The 9,424-nt window shown below is 40.9% G+C and overlaps 1 long non-coding RNA gene across 1 annotated transcript in view; it reads right to left on the bottom strand.

Annotated features, from left to right (window-relative positions):
* Positions 1-451: 451 nt before the first annotated feature.
* LOC138782181 (uncharacterized) overlaps positions 452-9,424 on the bottom strand; it is a 32,494-nt gene continuing 23,521 nt past the window's right edge. The window contains exon 4 of the long non-coding RNA XR_011361590.1: positions 452-565. This is a non-coding gene — a long non-coding RNA (uncharacterized lncRNA). The remainder of the gene's footprint in view (positions 566-9,424) is intronic.

The following is a 9,424-nucleotide window of genomic DNA, read 5'->3' as shown; positions in this document are numbered from 1 at the left end:
ATCACAAGTAGACCACATTTGGTCTATTGAAGACCATGGTTATGCTGCTATTCACTAGAGATGAGCGATCCTCTGTCTTAACCTAAACTCTCGACATTTGAATTACCGGTGACTGAAGAAGTTGGATGCAGCCTTAGGGAATCCGGGAAAACATGGATATAGCCTATGGCCTATGGCTGTATCCATGTTTTTCAGGCAGCCTTAGGGCTGCATCCAACTTCTACGGACTAGGAGCTATTTTTTAAATCTGTTATGTGGTATAAACTTTGGAATACTTATACTGCTCCAAGTAATTCCCAGGTTGTAATTTATTTTGTGTTTAGTAATTTAAAAAAAACAACAACAAAAAAACATACAATTGAGACAAATTTGTATTTTCAAATTTTAAAATCTTCTTCTGACATAGATAATGATACTGGACAAATCTGTAAATACCTTTTACCTTTATGTTGGAATTTTTTTTTCCATGTATTTCTGTATTAGGATGGTATAGCAATTTTACAAATTTTTAAGGAAATTTCATTTTCTTAGGAAACAACTGAGTTCAGAAGTGGCTTCGAGAGGTCTGTAAAAAAAAACACAATATATCACCTATTAAAGTATTCAAAATGGCATTTAGAAAGTTTGTTAACTCTTTGGGTGATTTTCAGGAATTAAAGGGGAATTATCAGCAAGTTAGACGAATCTAACCTGCTAATAATCCTCATTGCGCACAGGATGCCGAGGAGGAAGGTATGTGTCTTACCATCCTCCTCAGCCCGGTGCTGCGCTGTTAGTTGGGGTAAACTCTGCTTTGTAGCACCGATAGGAGCACTGCTAGTCATCGAGTTTAGCCTGAATAACAGCACGAGACTAGTGCCGAGGATGAAGGTAAGAGACATACCTTCCTCCTTAGCATCCCTGGTGCTATAGGGGGCTATCAGTAGGTTAAATTCATCTAACCTGCTGATAGTTCCCCTTTAAAAGATTTGGAGATGAAGTTTAAAAATGCTAAACCGGGCCTTTTTAACATGTCTTTCAGGCACCATTTCATGTTCGAAAGCATGGAAAAGACCCCCAAAAGACCCAGTTTGGAAAACTATATCCCTTAAGTTATTTATCTAGGGGTTTAGTGAGGATTTTGGCCACAGATTTTTTTTATAGGATTTTTTTTATTAACTTTTTATTCCAGCAATGTGTTTTTGTTTTTCAGACAGGGTAATAGGAGCCGCATTGTTCATGTCATTATGGAAGCTGTGATAAAATTATATGACTTTTTCTGTCAAACCCTTAGATGCCGCAGTCATGATTGACTGCAGCATCCAAGGGGTTAAATGACCAATAATTTTTTGACTAATGTAACAATATGGGGATTATTTTTCTACTACAAATAGTTCATCCTATATAGACTTTTTGACACCTTTAGAGTATGCTCACACATAGTATTTTGATCAGTATTTCTGTCAGTAATTTGGTTAGTATTTGCAACCAAAAACAGGTAGGGAACCAACAGAGAAAAACTATAATGAAAACATTTGCACAGTTTCTGTGTTTTTAACCCACTCCTGGTTTTGGTTGAAAAAATACTGACCAAAATACAAAGCGAAATACTGTGTGAGAACATAGCCTTAAAGCGAATACCATCAGACGCAGTGATCCCAGTGGTGCAATCCATTTTTCAAAAGGTTCACTGATGGTACATTCGCTTTAATTCTAAATGTTCTTCTATAAATCAGGGATGGGGAACCTGCGACTCTCCAGTTGTTGCAAAATTACAATTCCCATCATGACTGGACAGCCAAAGCTCTAGCTGTTTTGCAACAGCTGGAGGGCCGCAGGTTCCCTATCTGTGATTTACAACAGAACTTTTAGAATCCGAGGTGACTGTAATTGGCTGAATCCAGAGTTAAAAACTCCAAGCTGAATAATTTCAATAATATTTTATACCTTCAAAGGCCGGATCTACAGCTCAGGGTTTGTGTTTTGTTGCATACAGAACAGCCAATTCCTTCACTATAAATGATTACAAATATTCAAAACCAATTTACATTCATTTTGCAGAAGTGCTTAGCCTCCAGCCTTGTGGCTTTGTATGATCTCAGAACATCACAGTGTTTTCTAATTTTCACTGGTAAGTAGCCGGTGGACATTAATATTTTATTCAACTATCATTTATGGTAAAAGTACTAACAAACAACATCCATTGTGAACTAGGCCTACCTGCCCAGCGGCAAAGGAAGCGACAAGCAGGATGCACAACAAGTTTTATGTATTACTTATTTTTTACAGCTCTCAGTGAGAATGACATTACACCTATTCTGCCTTTTGCAGCCACTTTTGTAGATTAAAGGGGTTGTCCAGGAAAAACAAAAATTTTCCCCATAGTGAGGATGGTGTAAAAATAATAAACATGCTATACTCATCTCCTCCTGTCCCCCACAGCTATCATGCCAACACTCCTGGTCCCCTGCTGGTCTTACTTCTTCTGGGTACTGTGTTATCCTGACCCTAGAGGACCTGCCGCTCAGCCAATCAGTGGTTCTGCCTCAGTCATAGATTGGCTAGGTGGGACAGTTCCTGTTAGGTTGGCACTGGAACCCGGAAGCAGTGACCAGTGGGAGATTGAAAGCGCCAGTGCTGCAACTACAGGGAACTGGTGGAGGTGAGTATAGCTTGTTAGTATTTTTACATCATCCCCCAGACAGTTTTTGTTTTTGAGATGACCGCAACTAGAGCATGCTTGAGTCCGATTGTTCGGGATTTGAATATCGGTGGCTGAAGAAGTTAGATGCAGCCCTAGGGAGTCCTGGAAAACATGGATACAGGCATAGGCCTATGGTTACATCCAACCTCTTCAGCCACCGGTATTCAAATGCCAAACGAACTGACTCAAGCATGCTCCAGTTGCGCTCATCTCTAGAGCCAACCCCTTTAACTATCTACACAAGCTATAAGCAGGGATAATTTATGCCAATTTCTAGCCTAAGTTATAGTAAACCCGTCAGTCCTATGGAGGCCTCCCCCCTTCTGATAATACCAGCCTACTTTTCTCATGACTTTTATGTATGCAAAACTGCAAAAAGTTACAAATTGTGCTGCAGATGTGATTCACGTCGAAATTTCATATACATTGCTATACAATCTGCACACCAGGTGGCGCCATGCTATGTAAATGTCATGTAAATGCTTCACTAGATGCGGGATCTATATGCAAAACATCCTTTGTTTATGGTGGGATAATCTCTTTAGGTAATAAGGACAGCGTTCTGTGTCTCCCTCATTGTGCTGCTGAGCTAACAAGAAGGCCGAGCCTGGGAAATCCTGTAGTTAACTGAAGAATTTTCCAGTGTGTTCACATTTATAATATATGCTGTCAGTATATATAGTAACTGTATGTAATGTCTATATCATTCTCACTTACATGATCACCTAGCAGAAGACCCTTACAGAAAACGCATAGCGCAGAGACTCTGCATTTCTAGTGCACTGAACACTGGTCACAGCTAAAGGAATCCTGCCGGCAGACAGTATTTGTGTATTCATAGTAGCAAAAGCATAGTATTCATAGTGAAGCAAGCATGCCACGGGCTAGGTTGTGAAAAGCACAGTACAGTGTTCTGATTTATTTTGTACAAGCAAACAAGAAGGCATAGAAGACTTAAAGGGGTACCCTGATTTTTTTTTTTTTTTTTTAATTACAGATTTGTAAATGACTACTATTATAAAAAAAAAATCACAAACATTCCAGTACTTATCAGCTGCTGTATGTCCTGCAGGAAGTGGTGTATTCTTGTTTGACACGGTGCTCTCTGCTGCCATCTCTGTCCATGACAGGAACTGTCCAGAGCAGTAGCAGAAAACCTCTCCTGCTCTGAACAGTTCCTGACATGGGCAGAGGTGGCAGCAGAGAGCACTGTGTAAGACTGGAAAGAATATACCATTACAGGACATAAAGCAGTTGATAAGTACTGGAAGAATTCATTTAAAAAAAAATAAAAGTAATTTAAATCTGTCTTTAACCAGATTTTCAAATTTACTTAAAACAGTTGATTTAAAAACAAATCCAATACTGACTATGGTAGTAGGGAAGAAATATACAGCACAAACTTTATGTTGTCCAAGAAGCATAGCTCCATGGATACAGGGGTACCAGCTGCACCTGTACCTGCTGCATAAGAGAAGTCCAAGGTCTCTGTATAATTGAAAATTAGGACTGTTAAAGTCCTGCCTTTTGAACCCCCCCCTCCCCCCCCCCCCCCCAAAAAAAAAGTTTATTATAACATAATAACAATTGTTATGTTACTGTATTTTGAATATTAAGACCTTGAATCAGATAAAATTCATTTAAATGAAGGGACCTGCACGTGGTACATGAGGCAATAGGTTTGATCAAATTATATACCAACATCCTGGCATTGGTTTTTAAATGTAGCCGAGAGGCATTAGTGTCAGCCATAGCTGTGAGGTGCAGGAGCTCTTTCCTCTCCATGTCCATATTTAAATCACTTGTTACCTTATTCCCATCTAAACTGAGATTATGGAGGTTTTATTTTCTATTATTGGACTGATAAGCCCTTTAAATAACAATTCAATATTTTGACCTTCTAAACTGAACAGAAAGGAAAGTAAATTACAGTATCATAAGAACTGCATTAACTCAGGTCACTGGCCGGACCATAGTAAGGAGCACATGTGATCCCTGTAACAGACACTACAGGCAGAATACATGAACGGACCCTGTCGCTTGAAAAATAAAATGTTTAAAAAGTTTTTCTTGGTCAGAGTCTGGGGTTTCATATGCCCAACACTTACTATATAGTCATAGTGCATGTGACCAAGATGGACTCCTAAGTGTCAGTCTACTATTAATGTGGGCACAGAAAGCAGGGAGAGAAGCACTCGGCCGTGTGCTTCTCCCTGCCTGATCTAGTCATCGGTGAAGGTCTGAACACCCAGACCCCCATGAATTAAAACTTTTGACATGTTTCTACAAGTCAAAAGTTTGTTTGTTTGTTTGTTTGTTTTTATTTACAAATTCACTTTAAATTGGGTTGGATTATTTGAGGTGGGGGTTATAGATTATCAAGTACTATCTTTTTTATTGTTTACATGGTGAAACAAGACATACTGTAGATAGATATCACTGATCATTACCAGGCACTGGTCCCTCTGTATACTTCTTTATAGTGGGTTATCCCAAGAAAACATCTTCTTGTCTATCCCAGGGATTGGAACACTTTGGCCGTTCCAATGTTGGAAAACTACAATTCCCATTGTGCTTGGACAGCTTTGCTTTGGCTGTCCAGGTATATTTGGAATTTTAGTTTTACAACAGCTGGAGAGCTGAAGGTTTAATATCCCTGATCAATCCACAGAAAACCCACAAGATAGGTCATATGTATCTGATCAATAATGGCTAAACCATTGGAACCCCACCATCATGGCAATGGAGGGTCCGAGTCCCCTACACTACTCTCCCATTTAAACTCCCAGTGATCTGACCCCCACCAATCAGTCCCTTACATGATAGGTGATAGTCCCTTTAAAAAGTAAATTCAACATATAACTGTAATACAGGTAATGCACAACGGTAATACAGGTTCTTTATTTTTTCCTGTCCCATAGCATGCACATGTGCTACCTTTATAGTACACTATGTACTCCCATCAGTATACAGTTAATACTTCACAAAAGAAATGGCAATACGTTATGGTAAAAAAAAAAATCACTTTCGAGAAGAAGCAGACTTTTCTTTATGAGTACACTCAGCAGGAAAGGTCGGGGAATGATATATTGAAGAGTAGCCTCTAGGCAGCATACAAATTCATTGTGTCGGTTTTTAAGACAGGCGTTCCTTTGTGTTGTGCTTTTTTTTTTACTCTTTTTAAGAATCTAGGCTACATACAGAAGTTGTGTGGGTTGCTCATTCACTGGTATGTCTTGCTGTCAATAGTAGTTTTCATTTATTTTTAGAATTACTATGTTGCTTTTGGTTACTTATACTGCAGTATAAAAGTGACTAAGTCTTTCAAACCTTGGTTTATAATTTGCAGATTAGGCCCCTTCTGCTGCCACCAATGTTTGTGTGGGGAACTGCAGGGCTGTCTAAGGGCCATATAACACAGCACAATCTAGAGGAAGAAGCGAATGCTGACCTGTCAGATCAACGCTCGCTTCCTTATCGTTTCCCGCTCGCTGCCCATTCTATTACATGCACAGGCAGCAAGCGGGGAGGAGCAGGAGGAAGAGCTGCCCGGAAGATCCTTAGATAGTAATCGCTGCTCTCTCTGCAGAGGCTGCCAGACATAGCGATCATGTCGGGAAGCCTCTCCTTGTCAGAGCAGAAGATCGGGAACATGTTAAATTTTAGCAAGCACTGTTTTATAATTATTATTTCTAAATGTCAACTTTTACGGCTGGAAAATTAGATATAATATTGTGGCCCCTGGAGCCTGTGTGGCTAAAGACACTAGTCAACGACTGGCAAATTCGCCCTTATGGCTTCTGTCAAGAAATGGAGCCACCAGGACCTATGGCACTTATGTTAATAAGAACTCAGAATTCAGGAGAACACTACCTTTTAAATTGACACTGCTTAAAGGGGTTTCCCACCCTATGTGTCAGTTTTAAAATTATTAAGTAGGTAGTTCCCGGGGTGGGGAAGCCATACTTACCTTTCTTGCTCCCTACTGTTCATCTATGAGAGGGCCCCACTCCCTACTGCACCACATTTTCTAGCCGGTGGTCAACATGAGACATGCATGTCAGCCAATTATCAGGTCAGGTAAGACACAGCCTTATTTACATGTATAGTTGTAAAAATATATTTTTTAATATTTACACCCCCCCCCCCGTCCCCCAAACTGATTGTTTATCCAGCCACAATATGCCTGACCCTGTGTTCCGCCACATTCACAGTTGCAGTGTAATATTTATGCACAAGCCAAAAAGACAGAAATGGCTGCACATCGTACCCATGGCTGACACGAAAGCTTATTCAGCTACATTTAAAACCAACATCAGAAGTTAGTATATAATTTGGCCAAACCATATTGCCTCATGTACCACGTGCAGGTCTTCTGATACACATGAGTCCCTAATCAAAAACATCACTGTGCCGGTCAGCGACCACAATCCCCGCAAAACGTGCGCAAGCAGAGAAGGGGGGCCACGGAATGGCCCTGAAACCCTGAACAGGACCAGACCCTAAAGGGCCCCCCCGAACACCGCAGGCGCCACCGGCGGAAAAAGTGGATGCCAAGCAACACAAGTGTGAACAAGCTCTTACCTCTCTCCATTCCTCTGCAGGTAGAATGGGAGAATACTAGGAGATCCTCCCCTTATGTACACAGGTGCTTCCTGCTAATTTGGATCACATGGGTCTTACAAAGCACGAGTGCTAGCCACAATGAAAAAAGGGACAGAATACATAAAATATGCACAAGCCAAAAAGACAGAAATGGCTGCACATCGCACCCATGGCCGACACGAAAGCTTATTCAGCTACATTTAAAACCAACATCAGTGGTGTAATATTTATGTAGCCTGTTCTATGCTCTTAAGCCATGTTTACACAACGTATGTTTTGCATAAATTATGGCCGTTGTTGCAATTTGCAACAACTGCCGTGATTTATGCAAAACATACGTTCTATATGAATAAATGGAATCCCGGCTGGAGTGTATACACCTAGTATACGCTGTGGCCGGGATTCCATCCAGCTGCACAAAAAACTGACGTGTCAGTTCACTCAATGGAGAGTGCGGCTCAGGATGCACGCTCCATTGTGTGCAGCGGTGAGATGCGGGCGCACACGGGTATGCCCGCATCCCAATTAATCAGAAATAAAGATAATCCGGCCGTTACTGCAGTACCAGCCGGCATGATCTTCTCTGACACCGGCCGCTCCGTGACCCGGACAGGTATCAGAACGTGTCTTACGCCATGTGAACATGGCCTTATTATTAATAATAATAAGGCAGTGCAATACTTGACAATAACTTTGTGATGAGTTTACGTTTCTTAGGTAAGTTATTTTTCATTGCGTCTGTATCCTTTGTAGTACAATAATATTTTTTTAATGATGAATATATGTCATCATTTCCATGGTACCCATTGTTCTGGATTGGAAGGAAGCTGTGTTTACAACAATGCCTGTCAGCTCACAACATGGAATAAAAAGTGAATTTAAGATATAAATAATTATGCATAAAATAATCATCTCTCCAAAGCTGAAAACATCCACTCTAGCCTGAAGCTGCTAGAGTGATAAGGAAAGCTTAAAGGGGTTGTCTGGCATTAGCAAATATCTCCTACATAGCTGCAGTCATGTAGAAAATAATAATATTCAAAACATGTACTGGTGTCTGTATGCACTGTGTAACTCTGTCCTAAACCAAGTCATCTATCTTGATATTACATCCAATAGAAATTCAAAACAGGACAGACAAAATTCAAGTAGAAGATACAGAAGATAAATCCAACATAATTCAAATAATATTGCCCTATGCCGGGGTAGCTTATATGGTGTTGTGGCTGCTGCGTGGGTGAAGGGTCGCTTGGGCACTTGTCATGGTGGCCAGGAGTGGTGTTGTAACCCAACCCCTGGACAAATGGGCTTGGGGATAACCCAAGTGTGAACAGGTGTATGAGTGCAGGTCCAAGAAATATTTGACCAGAGTCCAATTACTTAACCAGGAGAACTTGGTTTACTTGTAGAAACTTGCAATACAAGATAATACACTTTTGGTAACTGCAGGTGCAGGCAGGAGGTATTAGTAATAAGAGTTGTAAGAACAGAGTGGCACTGTCCAATAAAGTAATGTACTCTGCTGAGATAGGGTGGTTGAGAATAGAAGAAGAAGATCGCCTTATGCCCTATAGTGTCAGGATACCCATCCTGCTAGGGTAGTACGAGGTCCCAGGTCCCTGCGCTGGGTTGAGCAGACTTTCCAAGACATCACAGAATAGCCATGCGTTACAGTAGGATACGTAGGTTTAACTGCTACTTTGTCCTACTAGGGTCAGTACTTAACCTCAGGTGACTGCCCTGTGTGTTGCTGAAGGTATCCCTGGAGTGGACAAGGTTTTCCTCCTTCCTAAGGGTCTAGCACTGCATGCTAGCAGTAGTTACTTAGTTACATAAAAGAAGAATAAGTCTCTAGGTCCCTGTAATTAGACTTTTCAAATGAATATCAAATCAACACCTGTGCTGGAACAATACGTCACCACAGTGCAATCAGACATCGGGATCCAGTCTTAGGGTATATGCACACAGAGCAATTCTTGCGGAAAACTCCATGTGGAATCAGCCACTCACCCGTGCACGGATACGGCGACAAGGATGAAGGTAACAGACATACCTTCATCCTCGGTGTCTCCTGCACGATTCGTCTAACCTGCTGATAGTTTCCCTTTAAATTATCACATTCCTGATTCCTTAAAT

Source organism: Dendropsophus ebraccatus, chromosome 1, assembly GCF_027789765.1.
Source record: "Dendropsophus ebraccatus isolate aDenEbr1 chromosome 1, aDenEbr1.pat, whole genome shotgun sequence".
Taxonomy (NCBI): Eukaryota; Metazoa; Chordata; class Amphibia; order Anura; family Hylidae; genus Dendropsophus; species Dendropsophus ebraccatus.
Note: the sequence above shows the minus strand (reverse complement) of the source record. Positions and strands in the feature narration are given on the sequence as shown.